This window comes from Pongo pygmaeus, chromosome 4, assembly GCF_028885625.2.
Source record: "Pongo pygmaeus isolate AG05252 chromosome 4, NHGRI_mPonPyg2-v2.0_pri, whole genome shotgun sequence".
Lineage (NCBI taxonomy): Eukaryota > Metazoa > Chordata > Mammalia > Primates > Hominidae > Pongo > Pongo pygmaeus.
The window spans coordinates 84375503-84391291 of record NC_072377.2 but is presented as its reverse complement, the minus strand read 5'-3'; the positions used below and the strand labels follow the sequence as shown (position 1 = coordinate 84391291).

Sequence of the window (15789 nt, the reverse complement as noted above, 5' to 3'; positions counted from 1 at the left end):
CCAAATTTTATTATAATTAGATCAAAATAACACCAAGAAAGCAAAGTTCATTTATACATAGAGCAATCTCTAAAATAAGATCTTGATTGAAGAACTTCTGCTTCTGGGAAGAAGGAATGGAGATATGCTTCCCCACTCCTACTCTGAGTACCACTCCCTGCATATTACATGTCAAGCAAACATAAGACAACTCTGAAAGGTAAGCAGAAAGCAGACCAGCTAGGGAACTTGGGATGTGAGGAACAGTATGATGGTGAGTTCCCCAGGTTTACTTTTTGTGGCATAAAACCCAGACTTGGAGCTGAAAAAGCTGACAACCCAGAAAGACCAACAGGCACAGCCAAAAATCCTCAACAAACCCCCAGAGAAGAGGAAGCCTAGCAAGACAGAAAACTTTTAGCCAATAACCACTCTACTCTAGCCAAGCACCAGAGAAAAACCTGTGGTCCCACCCATGCTAGCAAAGGCTGGGACCCCAGATTTCCATTCTCACCGGTGAAAGAAGGCACTCCAAACTCCAGTTGGGGTTGTGTCAGCGTCAGCCATACAGTAGCAAACAAGAGGTTCATCCTTGCTGGCCAGTACTGAGGCTTTAACCCCCATGGTATCAGAGGAAACACCAGACAGAGACTGGACTTCCACACCCACTCAGCAGTACTGAGACTCCCTTCTCACTCCTTACGGGGATGGTGTCAGAGAAGGCCCAGTGGAGGCCACATGGAAAGCTGGAACTCCTCCAGGCACCCAGCAGTAACAAGAAGCACCCATCTCCCTCGGGTTTCAACGGAAACCAAGCAACCTGGGTTTCTACCTCCACCTGGCAATAAGGAGGCAGCACACCCCTACCCTGCTGAAGCAGTGTCAGGGAAAGCCAGCTAGAACAGAAGGCTTAAATGAGACCCAGAATCTCATAACAAAATACAAAAAAGCACTGGTTCCAACCAAAAATCACTCATCATACCAATTAACAGGAAAACCTCCAAACCTCCAACTGAATGAAAAAAGACAATCGATAGATGCCAACACCAAGATAACAGAGATGTCAGAATTATCTGGCAAAGCTTTCAGAGCAGCCATGCTAAATGCTTTAACAGCAATTACACACATGCTTGAAACAAATGGAAAAATAGAAAGTCAAGGCAAGGAAAAATTCTCTGCAAAGTAATAGAAGGCATACAGAAAAAAATGGGCCGAACGCAGTGGCTCACACCTGTAATCCCAGCCCTTTGGCAGGCTAGGATGGGTGGATCTCCTGAGGTCAGGAGCTTGAGACCAGCCTGGCCAACATGGCGAAACCCCATCTCTACTAAAATACAAAAATTAGCTGGGCGTGGTGGCAGGCGCCTATAATACCAGCTACTAGGGAGGCTAAGGCAGGAAAACTGCTTGAACCCAGGGGGCGGAGGTTGCAGTGAGCCGAGATCATGCCACTGCCCTCCAGCCTGGGCACAAAAGCAAAACTCCGTCTCAAAAAAAAGAAAAAAATGAACAAAAATTTTAGAAGTGAAAAATATAATAACAGTGGATGCATTCAACAGCACAATAGAGGAAACAGATGAAAGAATCAGTGAAATGAAAAACAGAACAATAGAAATTACCAAATCTGGAAAGCAGAGAGGATATAGACTGGAATAAAAATAAAATGAATAGAGTCCCAGGGACTATAACAAAAGATCTAACATTCTTGTGATCAAAGTCCCAAGAGGAGAAAAGAAAGAAGGCAAAAGAAAAAAAAAAAAAAACACCACCACCACCAACAAAAACCTTGAAGAAATAATAGATGAAATATTCACAAATTTGGCAAGAGCCATAAACTTTCAGATTCAAGAAGCTGAGTGAACCCCAAAAAGGATAAAGCCAAAGATACATGTTCCATGACACATAATTAAACTTCTAAAAACCAAAAAAAAAAAAAAAAATCTTGACAGCAGCAAGAAACAAATCATAGCTTAGCTATAGGGTAAAACAATTTGAATGATAGTAGATTTCTCATCTGAAACCATGAAGGTTAGAAGGAAGTGGCAAAATATTTTTCAAGTGCTGAAAAAATAATTATCAACCCAGAATCCCATGCCTGGCAAAAAATATCTTCCAAAAATGAAAGGCAAATCAAGGCATTCTCAGATGATGAAAAACTAACAGACTCTGTCACAAGCAGAGCTACTCTAAAAGAATGGTTAAAGGAAGTTCTCTAAACAAAAAGGAAAAAATAAAAAGAATAAACCTTAGAACATCAGGACAGAAACAGCAAGGTAAGCAATAGGAACCCCTCCTGAGTTTCCTAAATTGTGTCTGATGGTTGAAGGAAAAAGTATAACGCTTTCTAAATATTTAAGACAATTATAACATTTAAGGTAATTATATTATAAATGGGGGAGGATAAAGAAGCATAGACAGAGGTAAAGTTTTTATATTTCACTCAAACTGGTAAAACAATGACACAAGTACACTGTGATAAGTTATGTATATATAATGTAATACCTAGAGCAACCTGTAAAAAAGCTACATGATTTACTAATTGCTTCCTTTGATTTGTGCTTTTTGTGTATGTCATGTATAGGATATCTTTTCAGATCCTGAGGTAATGAATACATACATATTTTCCAACTGAAATTTTCTGTATGGTCTGAAGTAGGGTTTAATTCTACGGTATGGAAAGCTGTTTGTCCCTGCAGCATCAGTTGAATAATCCCTCCCTCCCAGGACGTCTAATGCCATCTCTGCCATATGAACTTCCTATGTATGCATGAATTTGTTTTCTCCATCTTTCTTCTGCTCCATTGCTCCATTTGCTACTCTCTCCATATGCCAATTCCATACTAACTTACCATTGCTTTATAAGTTTTGAGTTTTGGCCGGGCATGGTGGCTCATGCCTGCAATCCCAGCACTTTGGAAGGCCAAGGCAGGAGGATCATTTGAGGTCAGGAGTTCGAGATCAGCCTGGACACTATGGTGAAACCCCATCTCTACCAAAAATATGCAAAAATCAGCCAGGCGTGGTGACACATGCCTGTAGTCCCAGCTACTCAGGAGGCTAAGGCAGGAGAATTGCTTGAACCCAGGAGATGGAGGTTGCAGTGGGTGGGCCAAGATTGTGCTACTACACTCCAGCCTGGGTGACAGAGTGAGACTCCATCTCCAAAACATATATATATATAAAAACATATATTTATATACATATAAACATATATATTATATATATATAAAAATATATAGATATACACACACATATATATGTAAGCTTTGAGTTTTCATAGGGCAAATATCTCTATGTCTTTCAGTGCTGTCTTACTTATTGGCCCTTTGATCTATCTTTTTAAAAGCAGCTTGTCAGTTTCTGTGAAAAACCTCATTGTCCTTTTGATTAGAATTGCATTGAACAACATCTCATGTACCCTACTATGTACTCACAAAATTGTTTTTTTTTTTTTAAAAAAAAAGAATTGCATTGAATTGATATTAAGGAGAACTGATATCTTTATGCTGAATCTTTCCATTCATGAACGTGTTGCATCTTTCCAGTATTTATTTAGTTCTTTAATATCTTTCAGTAAAGTTTCCAAATTTTCTTAAGACCTTATTTTCTTTTTGGTAAATAGAGTCTTAGATAATATTATTGTGGTTGCTATTTTAAATAGTATCTTTTAAATTTGTTTTCATTTTCTATTTGTTGCTGCTGTACTGAAACACTATTCATTTTTATAAACTGATCTTATATTTAATGGCATTGCTGAATTCTTAATACTTCTGATAATTTGTCACTTCTAGATTTTCTACGTAGGCAATATCTGGTCTGTGAATCATGTCAGCTTTAGGATTTTAAATACATAGTCTAAATATTAACTGCTTTTCAGTTGTGCTATTCAAAAATATATTTCCGGGTAGTATCTGATCAGTTTCACGTAATAAGAATGTACATATAAAATAATCTATGAATAACATTAATCATATTAATATATTAAATTATGAGTTTAATTATTTTCATGGACAATTACAAACATGATAGGAATTGGAGAGAGGATTAGAAGGCATATACAGACAGAGACATTATCTATAAACAGATAAAACTGAAAAAAAAAAAGGAATTTCATGAAATACTTACCCTTACTACACGTGATATACTCTGGTAACTTCTACTGTATTTTTTTAAAATGTTAGTCACAACCTACCGAACTGATTTCATGATCTTAGGTTAAGGTCTTAGATCAACTGGATTATCAGCTTTTAGAATGAATATTGCTATGTGCTTCAGTTTCTGCATTTCTGTTTAAGATCACATTAGTAATAAGGAGCACTTAATGGTTAAAGTTTAATGAGAAAAATAAAACAGAAGTAGTTTTAAAATTGAACTGGATGGCCAGGTGCAGTGGCTCACGTCTGTAATCCCAGCACTTTGGAGGCCAAGGCGGGCGGATCATTTGAGGTCAGGAGTTCGAGACCAGTTTGACCTACACAGCAAAACCCCTACGAAAATACGTCTCTAAGAAAATACAAAAATTAGCCGGGTGTGGTGGCGGGCGCCTGTAATCCCAGCTACTGGGGAATCTGAGGCAGAAGAATCGCTTGAACCCAGGAGGCAGAGGTTGCAGTGAGTCAAGATTGTGCCACTGCACTCCAGCCTGGACAACAGAGCAAGACTCCCTCTCAACAACAACAACAACAACAACAAAAATGGAACTGGTACACTGGTACCCAATGGAGGGCAAACCACTTAAGTCATACTGTGGTTTGAAGAGAGAAAAAGACTGGAAGATGCTAAATGCAGTCGCTCATGCCTGTAATTCCAAGAACTTGCAAGGCTGAGGTGAGAGCATCACTTCAGGCCAGAAATTCGAGACCAGCCTGGGCAACATAGCCAGAACTCATCTCTACAAAATTTTTTTTAAAAAATTAGCTGTAAGGGGTGGTGCATGCCTGAGTAGCCAGGACTACAGGTATGTGCCTCATTAGGAGGCTGAAGTGAGAGGATCTCTTGAGCCCAGGAGTTCAAGGCTGCAATGAGCTATGACCACGCCACTGCACTCCAGCTTGGGCAGCAGAGCGAGATCCCTACTCTTTAAAAAAAGCATGCAGGAAAGGTTTGAGCCTTTACACAGCATATTACAGCAATATCATAGCACAGGATCTGGTGAAGAATAATGATGATATGACACCTTTATTCTCTAACTTACTCTCAATTTTGCTGTGAGCCTCAAACTGCTCAAAACAAAACAAAACAAAAAAAAAGCTCAACCAAAAAAAAAAAAAAAAAAAAAAGAACTTGGTCCTCAGTTGGGGATATATCCCCTTGAACTGGTAGGAACAGTTTATTTTTAGCAGCAGAACATCACCCTTCATACCAAACAGTCATTCATTTATATTTTATTAGTTTCATACATTTACTTTAATCTCAAATTTTGCTTGGACTTTATTCCTGTTAAAATAGGTACAAAACCTAGAGCACCAAGTTTTCAGTTTATAAATATTTAAGTCACTTTATAATAAAACTAATTTAAGTCAAATGGGTGAGGAGGTTAGCAAGAATTATTTTTTCCTTTAAAATAGACCTTTTTTCACTTTTACAACATATATTAACTTTGTAATTTTTAAAATTATAATTTAACAAATTTAAATAAGAAAATTCTAACACAAAGTAGTAAATTAAAAGGTTGGTAGGCCAAATTTGAGAAACATCTAAATTAAGTATAAGCTCCTCCCACTAGTGCCCAGCATCCTCAATGAAACAGCTCCAGTCTTCCTCTCTGGCCTTAAACATAATCACTCAGCAAATACTCACTGAACAGCTCTTCTGCACTAGATTCTGTTGCAGGCTACTCTTGACCCATATATTCCTAACACTCCAGTCAACTCGATGTTCCCAATTCCCTTTTCTCATCCTGTGACCACACTTCCTGGAATGCCCTCTTTCTACCCAGCCCCACCTTCCCACCTAATTTAGGTGCTATGTTATTAATATCTATATACTACCCACTGTTTAGTGTGCCATTCCACATTTACTTGGCTCTAAATATCTAAGAATTATATTGAAATGACTTCATATGAACCCACAGAATTGAGCTTATTAAACTTTGATAGAACAAACTGTAACATTGCAATCACGAAATTGGTACCATCAAGTACTGACCACTTAATAACATTTTGTATGTGTGAAACACTTCCTCTTAACCAAATTAATGAGTAAGACCTGTTGTTGTTTCTTTTACTCTCATTCTTTAAAAAAATTGAAACCTTTATACTAACGTTTAATTCAAATGACATTAGAAAAAAGTTGGACTTCGGCCATAACACAGATACCTAATTTGCATAACAATTCCTCTGGTAATTATATAGTCTCACAGTTATCACTTCATTTTGGCACCAAAACTCTGCTAAATATTTTCCATTAAAAACGTGAAAGTCAAAGTACAATAACACAAAGTAATAAGTAATTTCTACTATATAAATTAATTTAATAAGAGATGAACACAAAATGAAAATGCTACTATGGTAATTTCAAATATGTGTCACCATAAATGACATTCAGGTGGTACTATGCCTCCGCATAAAGAATCATGTTAGATAATACATTTGGTTAAACCTCTAACACTGAAAGTAAACATAGTAGAGGTTATTCTTATTCCCCAACATTAAGATTTCAATGTTTTCTTTAAATCTGCAGCATACACATCTATCTTTGAGGAAGCACTTATGTGTTCAAGCATTTATTTCAAAGGTCAGACAGCTAAAGTCACTGTGGTACCACGGGACATTCTTCCACGCCTTTTTCAAAGGTATCAATGAGCTAAGGCTAGTTTTTAACCAAGTATCTTTCTGAATGTCATACAGTTTCAGTAAATTATAACAGAGTCAATAAAGTAAAAAATTAGCTCACATCATTGGTTATATCACGTGTGATAAATTATAACTACACATCCCTACCTTGTCCTGGTTCTCCATCTAGCTCTTTAATTCCTCCCCTTCTGTCTGTATTCTTGCTCCTATTCCCAACTATTGGCATTCTCTAAGCTCCTTGATCTGATTCTTTTCTCTGTATCTGCTTTTTCCTTTAGGGAAATATTTATTTTTAAAATTCAACTGTCCCATCTAGGCAGTACACTCATCTCTTCCCTTCTATCATGCTATTCCTTTTCCCAGAAACCTTACTGCCTTCTATAGGAATCCATACCAGTTTGCTGGATTTCATAGGCCTTCACCCTTTCTTTCTCAATTCTCAACATGAAAGTTCCCTCTAATCAGAGAAATCTCCCTTCTGTCTTCACACTTCTCTAATATTTCCAGCCTGTGTGCCTCAGACCTCATATCATTTCCATACACACACAACATACCCTTCCTCCCTCCCCATTACCAACTCAAAGCCTTCTATTCTGCAAATGTACCAGCCTATCCCACCTCCTTCATACAGCCTTCCTTGGCTATGCCAGTGCTCAGGAAGCTCTCATTTCTTTGAATACAAAATTGAGTGTCATCTGTGATGTTCATCTGATTCACCTTAAAAGTCAGTTTCCTTGAGAACTAGTAAATATTAATAGTACTTGTTTATCGCTTTCTAAAGCTTTCCTCTCAACCATTTCTATAAACATACAACATTTCTACGCTAAAGCAACCTTAACTGCAATTGATAAAGGGCTCAAGACTATTGCTTCCCATTTGTTTCTTTCTATACATTTTTACAACAAAAGAAAGTGTAACAAGATAGTAAGACTGATTCCCTAAGACCCAAGCTGAAATCTTACAAACATACTTTACATACATAAAAATAAATAACCTAAGAAAAATTGATAGTATATCATTATTTAGGAGTAATAATTTTAGATTACTATCATCTCTAATATTTGTTCTAAGTCACAATATGATACAAAGTAAATAAGTCTGTACTTTCAGATATAAAAGGAAATGTGAAGATTTTAGTAACCATTAAACAGTAATTCACAGAATATAAAATCCTTTGGAGACCTCTTGTGGTTAAAGTTAAGAATGCCAAAAACCCTAAGATATTTTAAGATATTTTAAGATAGACACTCCACAATTCCAAGCCATTCTTTTGCCTTTCCTCACACAGCTTTAACATATTATGTCTTCAAAATTAATAAAATATTATTAACCAGTAACTGATAAAAACTGCTGTTTTTACCTTTAGATATACAGCATAAGAAAAAAATGGGGTACTTAGTCTGAGATACAAGAAACTACTTACCAGTGTTTAAAACAGACAAGAAGATATCACCAAAAACAAAACAAATTTTGTACTTGTAAATTTAATACTGTATTGTTTACTGGTTGTAAATATGGAAACAAAGAAGGTCATTATATAATGAAAAAGGGGTCAATTCAGCAAAAGGATACGATAATTGTAAATATACGTGCCTGAGGCAGGCAGATCACTTGAGGTCAGGAGTTCGAGACCAGCCTGGACAACATGGTGAAACCCCGTATCCTGTCTCTACTAAAATACAAAAAAATTAGCCAGGCGTGGTGGTGCACGCCTATAATCCCAGCTACTCGGGAGGCTGAGGCAGAAGAATCGCTTAAACCCGGGAGGCGGAGGTTGCAGTGAACTGAGATCACGCTACTGCACTCCCCTCTGGGTGACAGAGCAAGACTCTGTCTCAAAAAAAAGAGAGAAAAAAAAATAGCAGCTGGATACTTCAATACCCCACTTTCATCATTGGACAGATCTTCCAGACAGAAAATCAATAAAGAAACGTCAGACTTAATCTTCACTACAGACCAAATGATCCTAATAGATATTTAGAGAACATTTCATTCAATGGTTGCAGAATACACTTTCTTTTCCTCAGCATGTAGAGGATCTAATCATTATAGCATGAATGATCTAAACATTCTCAAGATTAGATGTTAGGTCACAAAACAAGTCTTAAAACATTCAAAAAACTGAAATAATATCAAGAATCTTCTCTGACCACAATGAAATAAAACTAGAAACCGAAAACAAGAATAATTTTGGAAACTATGGAAATTTGCAAACGCATGGAAATTAAACAATATGCTCCTGAATGACCAGTGGGTCAATGAAGAGATCAACAAGGAAATTTAAAAATTTCTTGAAACAAATGATAATGAAAACACATACCAAAACCTATGGGATACAGTGACGGCTGTACTAAGAGGGAAGTTTATAGCTAAAAGCACCTACATCAAAAAAGAGGAAAAACTTCACATAAATAACCAAATGATAAACCTTGAAGAACTAGAAAAGCAAGAGCAAACCAAATCCAAAATTAATATAAAATAAAAATAAAAATCAGAGCAGAAATAAATGAAATTGAAACAAAGAAAATACAAAAGATCAACAAACCAAAAGTTAGTTTTTGAAAAGATAAAATTGGTAAGACTTTACCCAGACTGTGAAAAAAAGAGAGAAACCCCAAACAAACAAAATTAGAGATGAGAAAGAAGACATTACTACTGATACTACAGGAATTCAAAGGATCATTAGTGGTTACTATGAGCAACCATATGCCAATAAATTTGAAAATCTAGAAGAAATGGATAAATTCCTAAACACATGCAATCCACCAAGATTGAACCACGAAGAAATCCAAAACCTGAACAGACCAATAACAAGTAACGAGATTGAAGCCATAATAAAGTCTCCCAGCAAAGAAAAGCCAAGGACCCAACAGCTTCACTGCTGAATTCTACCAAACATTTAAAGAACTAGACCCATTTTCCTCAAACTATTCCGGGAAAAAAAAAAAAAAGGATAATACTTCTAAACTCATTCTACCAGGCCAGTATTACCCTGATACCAGAATGAGACAAATTCACATCAAATAAAGAAAATTAGAGGCCAATATCTCTAAGGAATATTGATGCGAAAATCCTCAGCAAAATACTAGCAAACTGAATTCAACAACACATTAAAAATATCATTTATCATGACCAAGTAGAATTTATCACAGAGATGCAAGGACGGTTCAACATATGCAAATCAGTCACGATGATACATTATATTAACAGAATGAAGAAAAAAAAACACATAATCATTTCAATTGATGCTGAAAAAGGATTTGATATAATTCAACAACACTTCATAATAAAAACTCTCAAACAACTGGGTATAGAAGGAACATACCTCAATATAATAAAAGCAACATATAAAACAGACCCACAGCTATTATCATACTGAATTGAGAAATATTGAAAGCCTTTCCTCTAAGTACGATAATGATGCCTGCTGCCACCACTGCTATTCAACATAATAGTCCTAACTAGGGCAATCAGACAAGACAAAGAAATAAAGGGCATCCAAATTGGAAAGGAGGACGTCTAATTATTCTTGTTTGCAGATGAGATGATCTTACATTTGGAAAAACCTAAAGACTCTACCAAAAAACTGTCAGAACTGATTAAACAAATTCAGTAAAGTTGCAGGACACAAAATTAACATACAAAATACCAGTAGCATTTCTATATGCTAACAGTGAACAATATGAAAAAGAAATCAAAAAAGTAATCCCATTTACAATAGCCACAAATAAAATAAAATATCTAGGAGTTAACCAAAGAAGTGAAAGATCTCTACAATGAAAACTATAAAACACTGATGTAAAACATTGAAGAGAACACACAAAAAAGGGAAAGATATTCCATGTTCATGAATTGGAAGAATAAATAGTTAAAACATCCATACTACCCAAAGCAATCTACAGATTCAATGCAATCCCTATCAAAATATCAGTGACATTTTTCACAGAAATAGAAAAAATTAGCCTAAAATGTATATGAACAACGAAAGACTCAGAATAGCCAAATATATCCTAAGCAAAAAGGACAAAATTGGAGGAATCACATTACCTGACTTCAAATTATACTACAGAGCTATAGTAACCAAAACGGCATGGTACTGGCATAAAAACAGACACACAGACCACTGGAACAGAATAGAAAACCCAGAATTAAATCCATACATCTACACTGAACTCATTTTTGACAATGGTGCCAACAACATACACTGAGGAAAGGATCTTTTCAATAAATGGTGCTGGGAAAACTGGACATCCATAGGCAGAACAAAGAAACTAGACCCTATCTCTCACCATATACAAAAATCAAATCAAAAATGGATTAAAGACTTAAATCTAAAATGTCACACTATGAAATGACTAAAAGAAAACATTGGGGAAACTCTCCAGAACACTGAACTGGACAAAGATTTCTTGAGTAACAGGGCAACCAAAGCAAAGATGGACAAATGGGATCACATGAAGTTAAAAAGCTTCTGCACAGCAACAGAAACAATCAACAAAGTGAAGAGACAACCCATGGAATGGAAGAAAATATATGTAGACCACCCATGTGACAAGGGATTAATAACCACAATATATAAGGAGCTCAAACAACTCTATCGGAAAAATCTAATTATCCAATTTAAAAATAGACAAATTGAATAGATATTTCTCAAAAGAAGACATACAAATGGCATCCTGGTATATGAAAAGCTCTCAACACCATCATTCATCACAGAAATGCAAATCAAAACTACAATGAGATACCATCTCACCTCAGTTAAAACGGCTTTTATCCAAAGATAGGCAATAATAAATGCTGGTGAGGATGTGGAGAAAAGGGAACCCTCATAGACTGTTGGTGGGAATGTAAATTAGTACAACCACTATAGAGAGTAGTTTGAAAAAAAACTACTAAAAAACTAAAAATAGAACTACCACATGATCCAGCAATCCCACTGCTAGATATATACTCAAAAGAAGGGAAATCAGTATATAGAAGAGATATGTGCACTCCCATGTTTACTACAGCACCATTCACAAGAGCTAAGATTTGGGAGCACCCAGGTGTCTGTCAGCAGACAAATGGGTAAAGAAAACGTGGTACATATATACAATGGAGTAGCATTCTGCCATAAAAAGGAATGAGATCCTGTCATTTGCAACAACATGGATGGAACTGGAGGTCATTATGTTACGTGAAATAAGCCAGGCACAGAAAGATAAACTTTGCATGTTCTCACCTACTTGTGGGAGCTAAAAATTAAAACAATTGAACTCATGGAGATAGAGAATAGAAAGATGGCTATCAGAGGCTGAGAAGGGAACTAGGGATGGTTAACGGGTACAAAAAAAATAGAAAGAATAAGACCTAGCATTTGATAGTACAACAGCATGACTACAGTCAAAAATCATTTAATTGTACATTTTAAAATAACTAAAAGAGTATAACTGGATTGTTTGTAACACAAAGGATAAATGCTTGAGGAGATGGATACCCCATTTACCCTGATGTGATTATTATGCATTGTATGCCTGTATGAAAATATCTCATGTAACCCATAAATATATACATCTATTATGTACCTACAAAAAACTTTAACCATGCCTGGCTAATTTTTGTATTTTTAATAGAGATGGGGTTTCACCATGTTGGTCAGGCTGGTCTCGAACTCCTGATCTTGTGATCCGCCTGACTTGGCCTCCCAAAGTGCTGGGATTACAAGCATGAGCCACCGCGCCCAGCCACAGAAAATTTAATTAAAATGTTAAAAAAAAACTTCCTCTTACAGAGAGCCTTCTACGGCAGATACTATTTCAGGCGCTTTACCTATATTAACTTATTTAATCCTTACAACAACCCCATGAGGTAAGCACTCTTAATACCCCCCAATATAAAGGACACTGAAGGACAATACAGTAGATAACTTACTCAAAGTCACTAAGGGGAAGAGCTAGTTTTCCAACTCAAACCCTGAGTCACAAGAGTCCACACTGTTTGACCCCTGCTAACTTTTGAATTTCCTCTACTTCATTCTGTCCATAGATATAAATTAGCTGTAGGAACTCCACAGAAATGCAGATTTAACTTTTGACTTTGCTTAGCCCAATATGCAAATAAAGTGAAAATGATCGAAGGATACAAAAAAAAGTGCAAAGAACGAAAAATTACACATGGCCAGTAAACATAGGGAAAATTATTTACAATGCTAACTAGAGAAATTCAAATTAAAGTAAGACAAAAGCAGGCCTTAAATTTGGTAAAACCCACATAAGACACCTAAATTATCTTTGATATGCCAAATTCAAGCTTTTAAATCTCATGTGATGAACAAACATTTAGGAATATCACCAGTCAATGAATGTTGCTTGCCAAACAAATTCACTTTTGACAATGTCTGTCATTATGAAATATTTTGATATTTTATTGAGTTTCACCATTGTTATTTTATAAAATTAAGCAGAAAACAAAAAATGAATGTGTTGATAAAATTGATTGACTTTAGACTCAATCTAAATTAATAAAATATATACTAAGTTAATTTAATAAAATATATACTGTTAATAAAATATAAAGAAAAATGAACTAAATCAAAGACAGGAAATCATAATTTATCCATTTATCATAATTTATCATAATTTATCCATTCCATTTCTATATTCATTTTTTCAGTATTACAAATACTGTTATGATGAATATCCATATATAGAAATATTCATGTGCATTTCTGATGATTTCCTTAAGATAAATTCCTGAAAATGGAATTAACTGGATCAGAGGGTATGAATGTTTATAAAGCTCTTGATTGCCATTTCTCATATTACCATTTCTAGCAAGGAAATGATAGGAAATATTGAAAATGCAATATAGAAGCCTACCTTTAAAAATTTTTTTCGAGATTTTATTAATTTTCTTAGTTCTGTAAAAGCGGCACTCCTTACAAGTTTACTGTTTGACTTTTAATTATTCAAGTTTGAACACATGGTCAGAAAAGGATTAAGATCAAAATGAAGAGATCTGATGCAAAATTTTTCATCTATGTGACTGGCAAAGATTATTTAAATGATCACCCCCAATGTGAGCAAAGGTTCAAAGGACCCTCTTAGACTATACTGGTAGAAGTATAAATTGATATTACCATTTCTAGCAAGCAATCAAGAGCTTTATAAACTTTCTTACCTTCTGATCCAGTTAATTCCATTTTCAGGAATTTATCTTAAGGAAATCATCAGAAATGCACATGAGTATTTCTGTATATGGATATTCATCATAACAGTATTTATAATACTGAAAAAATGAATATAATAAAAATGGAATGGATAAATTATAATACACTTATATGACAATGTTGTGTACTTATTTTGTTTTTAAGAGTACCTACTGAAATATTAAGAGGATAAACTGATGCTCCCAAGGATTTGCTTCAAAGCCAATAATCCAGGGAGAGAGAAAAGGGGAGGGAGTGTAGAAAAATGAGAATGGTCCTGAGAAATGCTGAAGCTGGCTGATAGAGTCATAGGAGTTCATGACACTATTCTGTATAATTTTGTGTATGTTTGAAATTTTCTGCAATAAAGTTTTTAAAAATGAGGAATTTTAAAGTTAAAAAAAAAAACAACACAGAATACAAAAGTGATTTTGCAGCAGGAATGCAAGTTCACAAATGGAAAAAAGTGATATACACACATGGAAATAATGTGCCAAAATGTTTAACAGTCATTTTCTCTGGGTTACAGAATTCAACTTATGAATTTATCCTTTTTCTTTGTCTTCTAAATGAACATGTATTAGTTTTATAATCAGAAAAACAAATTATGAAAGCTACTTTGAAAGAAATTAAATTCAAATGAAAATGAACACAACACTAAGGACAAAGAAACATATGGAACTTCACTTAATCAATCAGTTTGATTTTCTTTTTTTTTTGAGACAGAGTCTTGCTCTTTCGCCCAGGCTGGAGTGAAGTGGTGCGATCTTGGCTCATTGCAACCTCTGCCTCCCAAGTTCAAGCGATTATCCTGTCTCAGCCTCTGGGGTAGCTGGGATTACAGGTGTCTGCCACCACGCCCAGCTAATTTTTCTTTTTTTAGTAGAAATGGGGTTTTGCCATGTTGGCCAAGCTGTCTTGAACTGCTGACCTCAGGTGATCCACCCGCCTCAGCCTCCCAAAGTGCTAGGATTACAGGCGTGAGCCACCGTGCCTGGCCTTGATTTTCTAAGTGATTTGCCTACTACCTACTACATGAAAATCCTCATGGGCTTCTCTGCCTAGTCCAAAGTCCAAATTCCTCAATATACAGTCTACTTCGCTGAAGCCCCAGCACACCTTTCTGGTCTCTTTCCCACCACACTCCAGGTGGCAGTACAGAGTCTTTCCAACAAGGCACCTTCACGTTTAGCACTTAATACATCATGCCTTTAAGTCCAGTTAGGTATGCACACAGCTGCCTCTCCTGTGGGGTTGTAAACTCTGCCAGACATATATCATAACCACATCTTCTTCCTCTGTATGCACAGTGCCTAGCACACTGCTACTACACAAGTGGTCTGATCTTAGATCCAGTAAACAAAACCACTGGACACAGCCATGAATTGAAACTTGCAGCACAGACAAAGCATTTCCAAAGTTACATAAACTTTGTAAGACGTGAACTCTAAATTATCTCCACAAACTGGAGATTACCAATAATTAAATATCATAAACCCCATAATTATTAAATAATATCATTAAATAATATCAGAAACCTCTTCAAAAAGACTGCCTTCTAAAGTCCTACATTAAGGTGATAGTAGGGGTAGGTGGTGTTTCTTCTCTTTGTTTTTTAGATATGAGATCTCACCTTAGTTGCCCAGGCTGGTCTCAGATTCCGGGGCTCAAGTAATCCTTCCTCCTCAGCCTCCCAAGTGGCTGGGATTACAGGCATGTGCCACCATGCCCAGCTTTGTTGTTTTACTTCTTTTTTTTTAATTTCCACTACTACAGTGGAAATATAATTCTTGTAAGTAAAAACTATTTTTAGCAACTTTAGTAAGTATC

General features: G+C 35.8%; 1 protein-coding gene across 5 annotated transcripts in view; it reads right to left on the bottom strand.

Annotated features, from left to right (window-relative positions):
- The window catches only part of MSH3 (mutS homolog 3), a 231691-nt gene that overhangs the window by 188590 nt on the left and 27312 nt on the right, over positions 1-15789 (bottom strand). The window lies entirely within an intron of this gene.